A 19813-nucleotide genomic window follows, 5' to 3' on the forward strand; every position below is an offset into this window, starting at 1 on the left:
AATATATATACTTATATATAAAAAATTATATATGTGTGTGTACAAAATATGTCTCCTATGTTACTTCTGCTAGACAGCCTTGCTACCGGGGGTGTAATCTAGGGGTTGGCCATGATGGCCCCCAGCCAAGGGACCAACAGGCCCAGAGGCACACAAAAAATTGTGCCTTTCCAGTCTGGAAATTGTGCCTTTCCAGTCTGTGTAGGGTTGCCTTTGAAAATTGCCCAGAAACTGCAGCTAGTGCAGAATGCAGCCACAAGAAAACCGACTGATAATGCAATGATACATCATTTAACAACTATCTTGCGAGATCGGCTCTGATGTCCAGAATGTTATCAAGCCACATAAAACCCTTGCATCTTCGTAGCTAGGCATCTGACAGAGTTTCTTTCCTCATAATAACCACCCCATGCTGTTAGAGTGGCATGCTGTCCTCCCAACATGCATTGTTCGCTGTGCAGGATGTCAGAGGGGTTGGTGGAAGTTGTCATTCAAAACATCTAGATGGCACCAGGTTGGTAGAGGCTGCTATGTGGCTGATAAACAATATAAACTAAAATTAAAAATCTAAAAAAATTATCTGAGTGCTGTTGAAAGCGCTCATGTAAAAATATCCCCATGGGCACTGAAACACCAAGTAGTGTCTGACCCTTGCCATTCTACCCAGGGTGCTACTTGATTAGCCTGCTTATTGAGCATTCGTTCTGATCTGTTTATTGGGAGATTAGAGGACATTGGATATTTAATGATGATTCATTCTGGTTTGCGGAAAGGTTAGATGATGCTATCAAAACAAGTATTATCCCACATTTTGTGGTGTTTCCTCATCATTTTCCTTATCACAAAAGCCTGATCTTTTGAAGGAAGCAGGGTAATTATTGCCAAGACCTCCCCATCAACTATAATTGTGCAACCTGAAGTTGTTGCTATATGACTGAATTCCACCTCAAGAGAACGACCGTCTGGAAGTGTCCATACTGCAGCTGGTGCAGTTTACTTTAAATGGTTATGTGCGATGAAGATGTTAGGTTACTGGACAATCAGATGTTTCTATCATAATAATTGTATCGGGCTTAGTTATGTTATTTTGCTTTTGTGTTTGAACAGCAAAGACTCACTGCCAACATTAGCAGGTGAGCCTAATTCTTAGGACCCTGCATCAAACTTCACCTGCTGATTCCTGCAAATGAAGCTGCTGTTAAAGGCATAGGAGCAGCCCAGGGTGCATTTTCTGGTCAATTGACAACCATTACACATAACTTCTATCGTAATCTAATTTAGGTTGGAGATTAATTAGGCTGTTGCCTACACGAATTCTGCCCGCACACAAACAAAAACCAATGAACACACCTGAAATTAACTATCTTCTATACCTGACCCTCGGAGGATAGAAATAATATAGCCACATATCTGATAAGGTGACTATTGCTGCAAGAGGACTCTAGTGCCTCCAGAGGCTGACAAAACAAGTAACAGAAACACAGGATGCTTTTTTCTTTCTTTTACAAGAAAAACAATGCCTTGACATATGCCCTTTGCAGATGAGCGCAGGGCCACTCACTTAGGGCCACTCCAGGGTGATGGTTATTTTGTGGGTTTCTTCTGACGTTAATAATGCATTAGTGGTGGATTTATACTAGGCTATCAGCACCTCATTCCGCTTTATTAATTTTTCTACGATGCTTCCCTACTGTTACCACATTACTGCTACCTAGAGGGCACTCTTGTACTGCAGCACAACAAAAATAGGACCCCTCAACACTCCCCCCCCCCCCCCGAACATTTGTGCTATAAAAAGTTACAGGATGCCAGTGGAAAGCTACGGGATATGTCTACCCTGAAACTTTTGCAGCTGCAAACAGTATTGAAAAGCAGGATTGTGTATAACCTCCTGGTGTCATAGCTGTCAACTTTTCCCTTTTCTTGCGAGGAATCCTATTCAGAATAAGGGAATTTCCCTTAAGAAAAGGGAAACGTTGACAGCTGTGCCTTGTGTCCATCATGAATGCACAATAAAAATGACATCTGCAGAGACCCTTTACTCCTTAGGAAGAATTCTGTAGAATTCTGTAGAATTCTGTAGGATCAGGTGGGCTGCTTTTAACTGGCTGTCCATGGGTTTGCTATCTCTTAAGTGCACATTTCTTCTGTTCTGATATTCATGCTTTTGCAAGAAATTTCTCCATATATAATGCATGTTTTCTTCACTAATGTTTTGCAACACTGTCCTCTGATATACACATTTATACTTTTTTGCTATGAGAATTGCACTGCAAAAGTAAGTCATGAGAAGTTTGAAAGGCAGCTATATTCCATTAGTATATCATTTGAGGGCATGTTTGTATTATAATGTGAACTGAACTGAAATTCTCCCCCATCTCTATCTTTCACAGGCAATCGAGAATTGCTGCATCCTTCTGGAGTGGCCCCATGGGATGAAACAATGAACTTCAAAAGGTGCCTTCTCAGTGAAGGTCCTTCAGGCCCTAGACAAGAGGTGGGAGGAGCCTCAAAGCTGGGGCCCAAATGTGGCCCACAATGCCTTTCTGTCTGGCCCTTGGAACTTTCCCTAGTCCTCACACACACCCCTGTTCCCAGCCTACGCTGCTCACTAGCCCTGCTGCACATTCCAAGTGCCTTGAATGTGTCCCTGACCTCCAATAATGCCTCTTAGTTGTGTGCATGGAAAACAAGAGGGATCTGTAAATGTGTGTAGAACTTAGCCTACTGTAAAAAAGGTAAAAATTGCATTTGTTGCACTGCCCACTTTTATATGTGGGTCCACCCACCCACCACTGGCATGCCATGGTGGGCATGGAAGGTTGCCCCAGAAGGAATGTAGTCCTTGGATTGAAAAGGGTTCCCTTCTTCTGCCCTAGACTGATTTTGCCCATCCATGCTGACTACTGAATCCTTGGCAGGAAGGAGTTAAAAGGGCCAGCTGTTCTGATTAGGATTTGCTTGAGGAACAAGTTTTTTATGAGCTCTGATGCAGCCCTTTGTTCTTCATCCTTTGGTTCTTACTTCTGACTTGTTCCATGACATGCCACTTTGTAAACCACTTTGAGAGTGTGTGGTTTTTTGTGGGGTTTTTTGTTGTTGTTGTTGTGCTTTACAATCAAGCAGTATATAAATTTTATGAAATAAATAAAGGCCTCCTGAGCTGTCCTTTGGATTCAAGCAATAGTGATCAGATCCATGCATCAAAATGTATCATACAGTGGGGTGATTAATGTATGTAAAAGCTGCATTTTGAATCGGGCTATAAATGCAAGGGGCTAGGAAGCATTCAAATATTGAAAAAACAGGCAGGGGAGCCTGAATATGCTTCTTGTCTGGGGCGCCATTTAGTCTGAGGCTTGTCTTTGCCTAGTGACATCAAAGGTGACAGGCCAGCTCACTGGAAGAGAATGGAGCAAAGGGGAGCTGGGTTCTATTTATTTCTGAGAGAAATCTCACATCAAATACCAGAGAAAGTGGCTGTTGAAGGAGGCAGTACTGTCTATTTCTCTTGACTGAAGTGCTTCCTTTGATAATACCTTAGGGAATGGGAGACGCCGAGTCCACACAGAACGGAAAGGGAACAGAGGTTGTTGTCTCCTGGGCACCAGCTTTTTATATATTTCCTCCTGCTTGGACTTCCCCTTGCTCTTCTACTCCTCCCACCCCATATAAAATAAATTAGAAACAGGAGATGGACCCTTTCCCCTCCAGGCCGTGATTTCAAAGCCTGTCATGTAAATCAAATCCTGATATTAAACTGCTAAGGTGAACTGGATGGACCTTGACCGAGTACTGGGGGCATTTGTTTCTGTGTGTGGTGTCAAAATGCTCCCTGGAGGAGCAGGGTTGCTATTGAAATAACATACCCAGTCAAAGATTAGGGATGGAGGAGAAACCCAGTTGTTTGCATTTAAAGGTGAACCCACCTTATTCACATTTTCTGAAACACAGCAAACCTACAATAATTGAACTTCTTCAACTATTGGACCCCAGCATAGCATTACTGAGGCATGCAGTGCCAAGCGTTGGGCCCAGAGGTATTCTGTGGGTAATGTAAGATGGCAGATGCATTGCCTTGCACTTTTCCTCTCAAAGCCAGGCATTCCTGAGAGATACGGTTGCCAGTCTCACCACCAGTCCCCACTGTGGCTGATCTGACCGCTGAAATGCCTGGCAACCCCATTGCCTCGTTTGACAGGAAGGGGATGCAAGGCTTTCCCTGGAAGTTCCTGCTGGAGAAAACCTTGCCCAGGACACACACTCTCTCTCTGGCCTTCATGACCATTATTTTGGGTATATACTTACTGAAATCACTGACTTAATGCTTTGCAAGTGTACCATCTCCCAAAGTGGTCACAAAGTTTTCAGACAACTCAGGATCAATAAAAATCTATGGAATATAGCAGAATGCTTCCTGCTGTGGCCTTACCCCCAATGCATTGGGTTGCCCACTATGGGAACAGACTGCTGAACTACATGTGCCTTTAGCCTGATCTAGTAAGAATTTTCTTATGGAGGAAGCCTGAGCACCAGCTGCCATCATCCTAAACTCCTTGTTCTTACCCTAACCTTCTTCCAGGGCTGGCTCAAGACATTTTGGCACCTGAGGCGAACCACACAATGGCACTGCCACCACCAGCAAAATGACATGGAGGTGATGGTGTGGAATAAATTTTGCTTTATCTGGATAAAGTACAAAATGAGACTTCTAAGCACAACTCCAATACATACCACTCTGTAGTCCTCACACACTGAAGCGCACAAGCATCAAGTTGCAGTGTTTTGGGCCTTTGTAGTTTTCAAGGTTACATACTTTTAGCATTCCAATTTTGATACCAAGGATAATTGTGTGAGCTCTGGGTTGCTCCCACCTTGTCTGCCCAATGCACATGGTAACACACTCAGGTATCAGGTTCAAATCCCAGCTTCCCCATAAAGTTCACATGGTCACCTTGAGTCAATTACAGACTCACAGCCTAACCTACCTTACAGGATTGTTGTGAGCAAAAAATGGGGGAGGGTTATCAGTCAGCAGCATCTGCTGAGGTCAACTGGTGAAGGAAGTGTGTGTGTGTGTGTGTGTGTGTGTGTGTGTGAAGATAATAGAATTATAAATTGTAGAGCTGGAAGGGACAAAGGAATCTTCAGCAGCGAGATGGCCTGGTCATTTCCTGAAGTCTTGCAGGCCTCATGTGCAGACTACTGAAATCCAGACCTCTATTACACATGGAGTTCACATGGTAGACTAAGTGTTTCCAGTTTATTTGTATAGAAACACAAAGATGGCTTGTTTAAGGCAGCCACACAACCATCTGGACTTGGAGTGATCAGCAAAGATGTCCTTCCTGGTCAGTTACATAGTGCAAAAAAGGGAGACAAAAAACAAACGGACTTGATTTCCTCCCTTCCTTCCTTCCAAGGTGAGGGGGCATGACCTAGTTAAGTCTGGGAAAACAGCTTACTCTATGGCCTTAACCCCTTCATGCACTTACTAGAGCTAAGCATGCTGGTTACAGTATACCGGTATGTGGCTGATTTGTCCCACAGGTCTGTTGTACCTGTTGCATGCAGAGCAGATGCTCTTCCAATGAGCTACAACCTTTCCCATAGACATTGGAGGCATGAGTTTTCTGCTGTACATAGAAGGAGGCTGGGATGGTTTCCCTTTAGAAATGTTGTTTAATGAAGTAAGAACAGCAGGTGCCTCAACGTTTTGAAGAAACCCCAAGACTCTGGAGGATCAGTGATAATGGTCCAGGTAGGTGAGTTGCCGTAAGGAAAACACTGGGGTCTAATTTGATCAGTAGAATGTTGGATATGTGGTGGGCGGGGCTTGTGTGTTTTTCTCCGGAATCAGCCCCTCCCTTCAGTCTGTGTTCCGTTAAGAATGTCAGTTAAGAGGGACCAACTGCCTCTTCTTGCTTTTTGCCTCAGACTTACCTCATGTTGTTGTATTTAGTTTCTCTCATTCAGGGCTAGATTTAGGTTTGATGAGGCCCTAAGCTACTGAAGGTAATGGGGCCCTTTATATGTCCAGCTGTCCTTTGTCAACAACAAATTGTCGATGTTTTTTGTGTTGAATATATGCTATATGGTAATTTATGGACCTAATAGGTATCTAAAGCCATTTGCAGATAATAAACAGGAACCTACAAAACACAAAACACTGTTGCTGTATGTAAGTTTTATTTTATTTGTTTTTTATCTTGTATTTTGGAAATGTACATCCAGGTTTTTTCCCCTTTAATTTTTGGGGGGGACCCCAAGAGAGTGGAGCCCTAAGCTATAGCTTGTTTAGCTTATACGTAAATCCAGCACTGAGAGTCTCATTATGTTATTTTGTTACAGTTTTCTTTATTATTAAAGCTTAGTTTAGATATATGTGAGCCACTTATTTTTCTCAAAGGAAGAGAAACTCTGCTGAAGAATGGTGGAATATCCTAAACTTGGGTGGGTGAGGGGATATTCCCAGTTTGCCAGGAGGACTGATTTTGCTAATCACCCCCACCCAGCTCCAGTTGCCAAGGTAACAGTGCCATCCTTGTGACATCTCTTGCTGCTGGCTTAAAAATCATCAAGCAATGTGGGCATGAGACATGTTAGAGAAAGGGGAGGAACTAAAGAGTGAGGCTAGGAGAATTAGAAGAGAAGTGTTATTTGTTTTAGTTACTTAGATTTTTAGGGGTGGGGCAGAGTACTCTGGGAAACCAACCTAGGTATACAAATCTCAAACAAAAATTGGAAAGCGCTATGGACCAAGAAACCATTGAAATCATTCTCGTCCAAGATTTGGAATTCCACCCTGAAGCTACTACATAGGTAGTCCAACACACCAGCACAGCTCTCTAGAATTTTCAAGTTAATCAAGCCTGCTGGAGGGGATGTAACACTCTAGTTACCTATGTCCACATGTGGTGGCATTGGGGAGGTTGTAAAAATATTTTTGGTTGTGGGGGGTGGTTAATGTAAATAATGTGTGGAATGATAATAGATATGACACCTGAACTAGCATTGTTGGGCATAAGAGCTATCCACCACTGAACAATGATTTGCTCTCCTTTGTGTTAATGGTAGCGAGCATGGAAGTTGCCAAGTGTCGGAAACATGAGGAAGGTTTAAATATTGTATCCAAATAATATGGTGAGTAGCATTGGCTGAGAAACTGATAAGCAGATTCAAAGCTGCCAGAGGAAATTCTAGTCCCTTTTCATTTTATAATACTTGGCAATCATCAATGGTTTTTGTAAAGAAACCAGAACATGACAGAAATAAATCCTCCTTCAGTGCACACAAGAATATGGCCAGACCTTTTGAAATAATTTTTGAAATGTTTATTATAAGATATTGTACACACTGATCAGTATGAGTTTCGTAATTTGTTGTTATATGTGTTCCATGTAATTGGCAGTTATAGTGATAGTTTTGTTGCATTATGATGGGCAGATGTTGTCTGTACAGTGTACACCATCCTGAAATCCTTTCATGACTGGCAGTATAAAAAATGTTTCAAATAAATAATGCAAGACTGTTATCCTTCTGGACTTTAGGAATGTCTGTCTTTTGTTAATGTCTTTGACAGATGTTCCGGTTTCTAGAGGACTTGTCAATATGCTAAGCCTATAGATAGTCCTTGTTCCCTGCCCTTGAATGTATATTTTACTTACATTGTTCTCTCCGTGAATTATGCTGTACCTGATTTCTTACGGTTTGAGAGTGATGAGAAGCCATTTCCTCGGTCTTCTACTCTTGTGTTCTTTTTATGAGTGATTTGGCCAAATTGTTGATGATGCCTGCCAAAGTGAGCTAGTGTGAAAGAAGCTTTGGAATGCCCCTGAGGATTTGGCAATACAATGGTGTTATCCACCACAGCTGGGAAACCACTGCATATATTTGCCAGCCTGGTGTTGGGATCTGCTCTAGGAAGCTGTCCTCTGATGCTCTATATGTTATGTTATGTTATGTTATGTTATGTTATGTTATGTTATGTTATGTTATGTTATGTTATGTTATGTTATGTTATGTTATGTTATGTTATGTTATGTTCTCTGTGTTGTTCAAGACCTAGAAGCTTGGGTGGTGTCTGAAGAAAATCAACACCCAGGATTTGGGGTTGCTGTTTGCTTTCCAAAGAAGCAAAGAATAGTCTCATGCTTTCTCTTAGATGGGATGTTCCTGGGACTGGGGCATAGACCCATGGCTCAAACTTGCATATGCTAATTTATATGTATTAGACGTCTTTAGCAAATTAAGATGGCAGGTGGATGGGGCCTTTGCAGTGTACCCAGCTCCCCTCGCCATTATCATAAGTAATAGTAAGTAATAATGATATTCTTGCATGCCACCCCAATCTCAGAGTGATGTGAGATTCCAGGGGTTTCAGGCACTTCCCCAGGGTTCATGTTTCCTTTTGGAAAGAGGCACAGCAGAGACTGTGGTGCCTTTATTATATATGGTATATATTTACACATATATACAACCTGAGTCAATGATAGAGGGGTACACAGCATTAACACCCCTAAAGAGTCAATTTTCTGCATAACTGCAGCTTTGGATTCAAACAGAGATCAGACATTGCTCTCAAACATTGCTCATATCCTCTCTCCAGTTTGCTGCTTTATTTCTAGGTCACATCAATGGAAAACTCCAAACTCATAACAATATAATAATAAGTCTAATAAAAAAATTAAAGGGAGGGAGGCTCAGTGCAAAAGACTAAGGTCACAGAACTCTGAGCCACCCCCTAATGATGTCCATGCTCTTAGATGGGGATGGGAGACCTCAGACCAAGAGACCAAATGTGGCCCACCAGACCTTTCTGTCCAGCCCTTGGGACTCCCCCCAGACCACACCCCCTTCTCAGCCATACCCGCTTTCCACAGGTTATGCCCCATACCAGCCTTACTTCACATTCTCCTTGCTCAGAAGTGTCTTTGAATGCTGGCAATGCCTTTTGCTTGTGCAGTTGGAAAATAGAGAATGGTGTGTGAAGACACTAGCATACTGTGCGGAAGTAAAATTTACATTCATTGCTCTGACCACTTTCACTCCAAAGGCCACCTACCACTGGCATGCGGCTTTTAGAAGGCTGTCCAGAAAGGGAATGCAACCTTTGGTTGGAAGCAAAGGTTCCCCACTTCTGTCTTGGATGCTCTATACAGAAAGAAAAAGGAAGCACTACTTAGGGGCAAATGCCTGACTACACCACCCTCTGAAGTGTGGCAAGACTAGTGCATGTCTCTAGCAGTCTCTCACAAGCCTTTAAGAGTGTGCATAGAGCCTCCACATCTCCAGATCTAACTCCAGCATGGCACCTTTTCTCCTGGGGCAGATGAGAGGTGAGGTATGGATGTGAAGCTGATCTGAATTAGGACCATGTTGGGGGCAAATAGTGAAATCTAGTCAGGCCCTAGTCAGGCTCCCTCACTCTTGCTGTTAGGCAAGAAAAATCAAGTGCAGAAATGCTAATTACTGGCTTAACACAAACTGTTGTTTGGCCAAAAATCTGCATTTCTTAAACTTATGATAATGGAGGCTCACTTTCCCCACTCTGAACTAAAACCAGGTGCATTGCTTGGGGCTATTCATGCCTGGATCTGAAAAGTAGGCCTATAACCCAGTGTTGTTTGTTGTTGTTGTTGTTGTTTTAAAAAAACAAAATGATAAATCGTATTAGATTCATTGTGCAGTTCTATACATGCCTACTCAAAAGTTAGACTCGCTGAGTTTATTCAGGTTTATTCCCAGGTAAATGGCCTGTCAGGCCAGGGGGAGGTACATAAGCTGGTGGAGGAGGCACAGTCCCCTGTTGCAGCAACTGCTCCATACAGCGCAGACCTGGGAATAGCTGTCTAGACGCTAGACTGCTGCGTGGGGGTATTCAGAGCTATAGGAACAACTCTTAAGTGTTAGCTTTGACAATAAAGAGTTAACTATTTGCTGTGTGCATTCCTTTGGCTAGGGAGCACCCTTGACACAATTGACCGAAGCTAACTGGAAGGAGGGGACTTGGGTGGCACTGTGGGTTAAACCACAGAGCCTAGGACTTGCCGATCAGAAGGTCGGCGGTTCGAATCCCTGTGACGGGGTGAGCTCCCGTTGCTCGCTCCCTGCTCCTGCCAACCTAGCAGTTCGAAAGCACGCCAAAGTGCAAGTAGATAAATAGGTACCACTTCGGCGGGAATGTAAACAGCGTTTCCGTGCGCTGCTCTGGTTCGCCAGAAGTGGCTTAGTCATGCTGGCCACATGACCCGGAAGCTGTACGCTGGCTCCCTCGGCCAATAAAGCGAGATGAGCACCGCAACCCCAGTGTCGGACACAACTGGACCTAATGGTCAGGGGTCCCTTTACCTTACTAATTGAAAGGAGGCATGGACAAATCAGTAACTCATGACTAGCTGGATGTGCATGTGTTTTGTACACTGAAATAAATATATTTAGGATTTGGGGGTGCCCCCCTGCCCCACAGACACTCATGACAAAAAAGACCTTAAAGACCCTGTAGAGTCACTGTAACATAGGACAGCATCCTACATTCAAAATATTATTTTTTAATCAAGTCACAACATTGAGGTGCTCTGAAATGCACTTGCACATTGCATGCAATTAGGCTACTCACTTATAGGAGCAGGTGCAGCCTTCCAGATCTTGTCGCATGCTTCTCAGGAAGATTTACAACTGGGGTTCATCCTAGCATCATCCCTAAAAGCTATGGGTGCTTTTATTTGTTGTTCAGGTTGATCACAGGTGCCAGTATTAGCCAGGATCCATATGCCTAGAGGAACAGAGACTGGGTGCTTCTGTGATATACTGCAAGCAATTATGAGCATTACTTCTGAACATCTTCCATGAACCTTTTGATTTCTTAGAGGAGACCTCTTTAATGAAAAGTGGGACAGTCGTGCCCAGAAACAATATTGTGCCCCAGAAGCTACATTTCCCCCTTAATCCAGAGGTGCGGGGCAGGAAAACCTTGGAAAGGAATCAGTTACATAACTCTTTGCTAATGAATCATCTGCCTTTTAAGCAGCTACTCAACTCAGTAATATAATTTAAATAAACATGTATGTATGTTGCCTCACAAGAGGTGCATTATTGGAGGAAGAATAAGATAATGAATAATTTAATGAACAAAACTTACCGTTGTTGTTGTTACAAGGCAAGGTCCTTGTTAAAGCTCTTCCTAGTTTTCTTTTAAAGAACAGATGGGGAACTTGTGGCCCTCCAGATTTTATTGGACAACAAACTCCCATAATTCCCAGTCAACATGGTCAGTGGTCCAGCATCAAGTGGAGGGTCACAGGTTTCCCAACCCTATTTTACATTTGTACACCAGAATCAAGTAACTTTAGTTAATAGTTAAATAACTTTAGATAATAATAATTAGGAATTATTCTTTACTTGCAGTCCAACCAATTAAAATGTGGTCCTGTCAATTAAAACTACCACCACACACTAATTACTAGATTGTCATCCATTCATCTACCAATCAAAGCAATTAAAGCTCTAATTTGAACAGAGCCATGCAAAATTGCCATAGAAATGGTCCAGTTATGTTGTCAGAAGCTACAGAGAAAAGATTTGTAGAAATGTAGAGTCGGAAGGGACCCTGAGGGTCATCTAGTCCAATCCCTTGTAATGCAGGAATCTGTTGAATGGTTTTATTTCTGTTGCATTGCCAGATTGAGGTCCCCTCCCTTGATGTTGTCACACCCTCAATAGCTCCTGCCCAGAAGCCATTAACCTAATTTAAAGCAACAGCTTGTGCTAGTACAGACATGCTACTTGTCTTCAGCTGCCTTTGCAACATCCAAGCAGATTCCGGAAAGCTGGAACAATCCCAATGCTGGAGAAGTGGCTCTCTAGAACATGAAATTGTTTCACAATGCCAAGAGTTTCCCAGTAATGAAAAGTTGCAGGAGGGGATGAAAGAGACCCATATGCTACCAAATGATAGCTGTATACAGTGGTACCTCGGGTTACAGACGCTTCAGGTTACAGACTCCGCTAACCCAGAAATAGTACCTCAGGTTAAGAACTTTGCTTCAGGATAAGAACAGAAATCGTGCTCTGGCAGCGCGGCAGCAGCAGGAGGCCCCATTAGCTAAAGTGGTACCTCAGGTTAAGAACAGTTTCAGGTTAAGAACGGACCTCCAGAACGAATTAAGTTCCTAACCCAAGGTACCACTGTATATAGTGATAGAACATGTGCCCTGCTTTGCACAGGAAAGAGACTCCTTCATTTGAAGGCTGTTTTGTCCAGATCCACATTAAAGATTAAAAATAAATAAATAGATGAGAGAGAGAGTAGATTTGCATGTAAACTGTTACTTCTTTACTAAACTTACCTCCTGAGGAGTAATAATACATTCTTATTACAATAGGAACCAAAGAGTCTGTTGGGGGAGGGGATTTAGTTTTGTTTCAAATAGCTTTTTAATTGTTAAATATAATTAATGCCCAAATGAGTCTCTGGAGTGGGGGGGGGGGCATTCAGACATGGGGAATATGCCATAGTCTAAGAGGTGCTAGTGCTTCTTTTCCATTTCCTAGCATCCCTTTCACACTGACTGGCTGTCTTCTTTTGGGGTAGTCTGTGTATTTCCCTCCAGATGCTGTGGACTACAGTTCCTATCATCCCCTGTCACTGGCCATGCTGACTGTGACTAGTGGAAGTTGGAGTCTGCAACATATTGCCTACCTCTTAGAGGGAAGCATCAGCACTGTGAAGAGTTGTTTAGTACAAAAGAAGTTAATTCGTCTTGTGTTATTGCAGCTTTCCCCAACCTGGTGTCCTCCAGATGTTTCAGTCTCCAGTTCCCATCTGGCCAATAGTCAGGAATGATGGAAGTTAGTATCCAAAACTTATTGAGGGCACCAGGTTGAGCAAGACCATGTTAATAAAGAAAGCCAGCATGGAGAGCCAAACAAAGGTTTCCAGATGTTGAACATCAACTCTCAAAATTCCAAGCCAGCATGGTCCCGTGGTGAGAAATGCTGGTATGTATAGTCCAACAACACCTAGAAACCCAAGGTTGGAAGGCTGGGTTATAGTGGTTATTGTGTACACCACCCTGGTCTCTTTAGAGGAAGGACTGGATATAAATGTAATAAATAAGTTTATAGTTAATGCCACATAATACTTCCTGTCTTCATGCAGGTGTGGGGAGAAAATACTTAATATCCTAACATTTCAGCTGTACACATAGGAATCTGAAGATTGATGGGTTTCCCCTTATTTGGGCGATGATGCAATTCAGAAATGATTGTCTTGCATTGATTCTGCACATTCAAATAAGCCCTTGAACTATCTGATGCATATCTGCATAAACATTAACGATGAGCCTGCAGTAGCACTGCCCAGTTTTACTTTCATAGGAAGCTACCTTATACAGAGTCAGATCATTGTCCATCTGCCTCAGCACTGTTGACACTAACTGGCAGCAACTCTCCAGGGTTACAGCTGGGAATCTCTCCCACCTGTACCTGGAAATACCAGGGATTGAACCTGGTGCTTTCTGCATGCAAAGAAAATGTTCTACCACTCACTTATATGCCCTTTCCCTTTTCATACCTCCTGGGCAGAAGGGACAGTTCAGTTTTCTTTTTTCTTCTGTGGCTGATAAATGGAGCATATTCTTGGTTTCTAGTGTGGGATGAAGGAACTGCACACAGCAGCCTCATATTGCTGTTGCCAAATGTCCACATTTCTCTGGTACTACCCACTCTGCCTCCCCTGGCTCAACAGAGCCTGTGGTGTGTGTGTGTGTGTGTGTGTGTGTGTGTGTGTGTGTGTTTGCATAGTTGAGTAGGAAGAATGCACCATCCCATACAACAGCCTATGAAATTGTGCACTAGGCCTTTACTCTATAACATTAGTTCATGTGGTTGTTTGTTTGTTTGTTTTTTACAGAGTTCAAGCACGTGTCCCTGACAAAAAAGATATGTACTGTAGAACTGTGGTCAGAAAATTCCAACTTTACTAAAACAAACATATCAAGTTGCTTCTTTTTTCTCTGAATTTAGTTAGTTTTAAAAAATGCCTAGTACTGTCCCCTCCTCTTCCACTTGCCCTCGACTGGTTAGTTGGCAGCCAGACAATATTTCCTCTTCGAATTAGTAGGAAGCAAAGCTTTAAAAAAAATTAAAATGAGGGAAATAGGGTTGGAAGAGCAGTCTCTGTGAGTGCATTGTGTCATGACTATTTTTATTCTGCTCCCTTATGATAACTTTTCACGGAAGGAAAAGGAACTTAAAGAGCAGAGGGCGTGCCAGAGAGGAACTTTGCAGGAATATGTGTGTGTGTGCGCACACACACACACTGCTTCTGACTCACAATTCCTTCACACTCCCTAAGGGAAGAAGGAGCCGATGTTTTCCTTGCCAGGAACAGCTCTTACTGTGGCTTCCTGCTTGAAGGTTCATAAACAGATGACGTCTAATCTGACAAAAGCCCAGTTCTCTCACTGTAGCGGAAAGCCTGTGTGGAAAGCTGGACCACTTCAGACTTAGAGTGAAGGCTCATGGAGTTTAATGATGCCCCATGAAGAATACAGATATTCCCTGCATTGCACATAATGCTCTAATTCAGCCTTCTCTCTGCCCTACTTGCACAGGTGTTTGGGGTGGAATAGACAAGGATGCAGTCATGTGAGTCCTGCCCCCAACCCTGCAGTCTCACCCTGCAGTCTCAAGTGGTGCAGCCCAGGACAGAGTGAGGACCCCAGTGAGAACTAGATCATAGTGACTCAATCCTCTGATAAGAAAGAGAGCCACTCCTGCCCTGACTCATTTCGCCCACAGGTCACGCCAGCCTTTCCTAGCCATGAGCAGACTACAGTTGAGTTGACTGGGGCTGATGGGGGTTGTATCCTAAATTGTCTGGAGGGCACTGGCTTGGGTTGCACCCTCAACTAATTCCATTTGCTTGGTTTTTAAAAAGAAAGAAAATAAATACCAGAATCTTGCCTTTTAAAACTAACAGGAGCTTCAATTCCAGCTGCCCTCCTAGGACACAAACATATTGCTGGGTGCCCATAAAATAGCTACCAAAACACACAGGCTTGAGCCAATTTGAGACAATAGGTCATGTGATACACCATTAGTTCTTCAGCAGGTTAAAAGTGTGAACAGGAGGGAGAGGTGAAGGGGCTGTCTCCTGATGGAGTGGCACTTCAGTTTCTACTTCAACCTGGCTGCTGGTTTTTCTTTCTTTCTTACAACAGATCACACATTATGGGGGCAATCCTATGGCAGGATCTGATGGGGGGTGGGGTGTATATTCAACAGGCCTCTGTAGAGCTTATCTGACTCCCATAGCGGGAGTCTTTTCCATGAGTCGTGCCTGCCACGCTGCTGCAGTTTAATCTAATCTGATGCTACATGCTAGTAAGCAGTAATGCAGTTCCAGATTCTACTATTGAAGCCTTGCAGTGCATACAGACAGGCATGGGTGTTTCACCCCTGGCCGTTTGACCCATTAAGTCCCTGGTTGGCTGGGAGGCCACTTAAGTTAGATCTACTAGACCAAAATTTTAAAGCAATGTGAACTAAAATAGCTTCTGGGACACCTTTGGAATTAGTTTCAAAGTGAATCTGACCTTGGCCTTGTGTGAAAGGATTTCCCATCACCCTGAGAGTCTTCTAACCTGGGAATGCCAGGCATTCAACCTGGAACCTTCTGTGTATAAGGGATATGCTGTACCACTAGGCTATAATATGACAAACAATTTTGCTGAAGATGGGAGCAGGGAAACGTGACTAAGTCTGGAGTGATTTAACCTTATTACCTGTCGAAACAACTTAGAATTCAGGGATTCTCTATATGTGGCTGCGCATAATGTAAAACTGCAGCAAGGATTCTTGATATTGGGGTTCCCATGATACCTTATTCCCTCAACCAAGTATAAATTAAAACTGAGGCATGATGGAAACACGAAGCACATTTTTATTAACCAACAGTCCATGAGGGATAAATCTTGACTATTTCACTATTAAAGTAACAGAACTTACCTTCTATCAGAAATGCTGTTTCAGGTTTGAACAATAATTTTACCGCTAAGAACTTTGTTTGTTATTCTCCACAACAGAACTGTTTTTTGTTAAAAATATGTCTTCTCTATGGCTGCCCATTTTAACTCTGCCTGTAAAACACCACTAACCCATTTCCATGTCGTTTTCCGTATCCTAAGGCTGTAGGCAATTAAACAGGTTTATCCTGCTTGACAAACCTCTAAGCACACCCAGCTACTTCTTCGTCTTTGGCGATCAGTCATAGCTGAGTAAGATTGTCTTCCATGAACACAGTTTTAACAGTGAGTCCGTAAGTGACTGTGGAAACCAATTCTGGATCTACATGTTCTTCCACAGTGGGGATATAGGTTTCCGAGTGGGAGTTTATCATGGTGAAGGTTTGCCAAATGTGCCTTCCTCTTAGCACGTTTCTCCCTTTCAGAGTCCAGAGTTCAAGTGTCTTCAGATTCGATGACACCTTTGGTAAAGGCTGTTCTCCAATTGGAGTGCTCGCAGGCCAGTAGATGGTGTTTATACTACATTTTTTTTAGATTTACCTTGAGAGAGTCTTTAAACTTCTTTTGTTGACCACCAGCATTACACTTGCCATTTTAAAGTTTGGAATAGAGTAGTTGCTTTGGAAGATGATAATCAGGCATTGGAACAACATGACCAGTCCAATGAAGTTGATGTTGAAGAATCATTGCTTTGCTTCTTCCAGTACACTGGCATTAGCTTGCCTATCTTCCTAAGTGATGTGTAATTTTTTCCAGAGACATTGTTGATGGAATCTTACAAGGAGTTGGAGATGGCATTTATAAGTGTTCATGTTTCACAAGCATACAGTAAGGTGGTAGTACAGTAGCTTTGTAAAAAAGCATTTTGCAAATGTCCCGGTCCTCAGACACTCTGCACTTCATTTGGGAGAAAGCTGCATGCGCAGAGCTCAGGCGATGCTGGATTTCGGCATCAATGTCAGCCGTTGTTGAAAGATAACTACCAGATAGGAGAAGTAATCAACACTTTCCAACATTACACCATTTAGTTGGGTTGTGGCACTGCAGAGCAATTGTTTTATGCTTGTTGGTGCAGCACTTTGGTTTTTTGGATGTTGAATGATAGACCAAGTTTTTTGTAAGCTTCTGCGAAGATATTTAGGATGGTTTGGAGGTCATCTTCTGAGTGTGCGCACACAACGTTGTCATCAGCATGGTAAAGGTAAAGGGGACCCCTGACCATTAGGTCCAATCGTGACCGACTCTGGGGTTGCGGCACTCATCTCGCTTTACTGGCTGAGGGAGCCGGTGTACAGCTTCCGGGTCATGTGGCCAGCATGACTAAGCCGCTTCTGGCGAACCAGAGCAGCGCACGGAAACGCCGTTTACCTTCCCGCCAGAGCGGTACCTATTTATCTACTTGCACTTTGACATGCTTTCGAACTGCTAGGTTGGCAGGAGCAGGGACCGATCAACAGGAGCTCACCCCGTCATGGGGATTCGAACCGCCAACCTTCTGATTGGCAAGTCCTAGGCTCTGTGGTTTAACCCACAGCGCCACCCGCGTCCCTTGTCATCAGCATACTGACGCTCTATGACAGAAGTTATTGTTACCTTACTCTTTGCTTTCAGCCTGCTCAGATTAAAGAGCTTTCCATCTGTTTGATATATGATTTCTACTCTGTTGGGGAGTTTCCCTTCAACAAAGTGTAGGATCATGGCAATGAAAATAATGAATAGAATTTGGGCGATAACACAACCCTGTTTTAACACCTGATTCCACTGTGAAAGGTTCACTTTGAGAGCCATTGTTATCTGCGATTGTTGCTGTCATATTATCATGGAAGAGCCGAATAATGTTCACAAATTCATCTGGGCAGCCAATTTTCAGAAGGACAGTCCATGGGGCATTATGATTTACAGTGTCAAAGGTCAATAAACGCCATATAAAAGGGTTGGTTTTGGTCTTTGCATTTTTCTTGAAGCTGTCAAGCTGTGAAAATCGTGCACTTTCCCCCTAACAGGGGTGCCCAAACTTTTTTCAGTGAGGGGCAGATTTGATGAAGTGAACATGCGTGAGGGCTGACCAAAGTTGTTGAGCTTTTTTATGGATTTTCCCCCACGATATATACTGCCACAAGGGCCGGATTAAATCAACCGGTGGGCCAGATTAGGACCCCAAAACAGACTTTGGACATGCCTGCCCTAGAAGGTCTAAAACCATTTTGGGATTCAGGAAGGGTAGCCTTGGGAATTGTTAGGAGACAGTTTGCTAAGATACCTGTGTCAGGGACTGGGCAGAGGACGAATAGTGGAGACCGCCTCCAGGGAGGACAAAGACAGTATAGATTTGCAACAGGGGTTTGAGGGAGGTCGCAGCTCAGAGGCAGATGAGGGGAAAAGTTGGGAAATCATGGGAGAGCCAGAGCAGCTGACACATTGTCATGAGAAAGCATTCCAGACCCTCCATCTTCCAGAACCCAGCGAGCCTCAGAAGTAGGAGAGCAAAGAGCCCAAAGACAGAGGGCACGTAGCAGCACCCATAGAGGAGATAATGAGAATGTGGAATGAGGAAGTAGGAGAGACGAGGGGTGGAGGTTCACTTGGGACAATGCCATTATCCAAGAGGCTGGATAGCCTCTCTCTATAAAGATTGAAATAAAAAAAAGAATGTAAGAAACTTTTCATTGTCTTTATACTTTCCTGGGCAACCACCCGGGAGCTGCTGACAGCATCCTGATACCTTACAAGAATTTTGCCAGCCCCAGCTAATAAAGAGATGCCTCGATAGTTTCCGCAATCCATTCTATCACCTTTTTAAAAGAGATTGATAATTTTGGCATCCTTAAAGTCAGGTGGGATCTTCTCTCTCTCCCAAATTTTTCTGATGAATTTGAGAAGTTGTTGTTTAAGTTCAATTCCACCCACTTTGAAGACTTCGGCAGATATCCCATCAGGTCAGCTGGCTTTATTATTCTTCATTTGGTTAATAGCTGTACACAACTCTCCCAGATTTGGAGATACTGCAAGCTCATCTCTAATTTGTTTATGTGGAATTTGTGATAGGACCTCAGCAGCTACAGGGGAGTTGCCATTAAGGAGATGCTGGTAATGTTCTTTCCAGTGCAGTGCAATAGCTTCATTATCTTTCAGAAGTGTGGTACTGTCTGTTGAGCGTAGGGGGCACATGCCATTATTTATTGGCCCATAGATTGTCTTTGTGGCTTTAAATAAACTCTGTCCATCATGAGCGTCCAGCTAGTGTCCACCAGGTGTTTTTTTTTTAGTTCTCTGGTTCTTCTTTTAACCTTAGCCTTAGCGTTGGTATAGTTTTTTTTTCTTAGTAGCACATTTTCTTTCTCTTTGCCAGATCTGAAAGGTCTTCCTTTTCCTGTCAATAATGTGTTCAATCTCACTGTCATTCTCATCAAACCAATCCTGCTGTTTCTTGGTTTGATATCCAATAGTTTGTTCACAGGCTACAATAATGGATGTTTTTAGCTTGGTCCAGTGTTCCTTGATGTTATCAGGGAACTCTGAAAGCAGATGGTCCTTAAGAGTCATTTGGAAGCAATCCCGCTTAATGGGATCTTGAAGGGCTTGAGTGTTCATTTTGCACCTTGGTTTCCTTCCTTGAAGCCTGTGTTGAGGTATAATCTTGATAGCCATTGTGGAGCGTATTAATCAGTGATCTGTCCAGCAGTCATTGGCACTCATCATAGTTCTGGTAAGGAGCACATCATGGCAGTCTTCAGCTTGGAAAATTACATGGACTAAGGGTGCCTCCATTATGTTTTAAATTTATT

At 43.1% G+C, this 19813-nt stretch overlaps 2 protein-coding genes across 2 annotated transcripts in view; one reads left to right on the top strand and one right to left on the bottom strand.

The window, feature by feature from the left end:
• LOC309333557 (uncharacterized protein C8orf48) overlaps positions 1-10112 on the bottom strand; it is a 417965-nt gene extending 407853 nt beyond the window's left edge. The window contains exon 1 of the mRNA XM_081847249.1: positions 10102-10112. The gene's annotated coding sequence lies outside the window, so the exon portion shown is untranslated. The remainder of the gene's footprint in view (positions 1-10101) is intronic.
• The window catches only part of ARHGEF9 (Cdc42 guanine nucleotide exchange factor 9), a 282117-nt gene continuing 268233 nt past the window's right edge, over positions 5930-19813 (top strand). Inside the window, exon 1 of the mRNA XM_081846906.1 lies at positions 5930-6015. The gene's annotated coding sequence lies outside the window, so the exon portion shown is untranslated. The remainder of the gene's footprint in view (positions 6016-19813) is intronic.

Source organism: Podarcis erhardii (genome assembly GCF_964252035.2).
Source record: "Podarcis erhardii genome assembly, chromosome: Z".
Taxonomy (NCBI): Eukaryota; Metazoa; Chordata; class Lepidosauria; order Squamata; family Lacertidae; genus Podarcis; species Podarcis erhardii.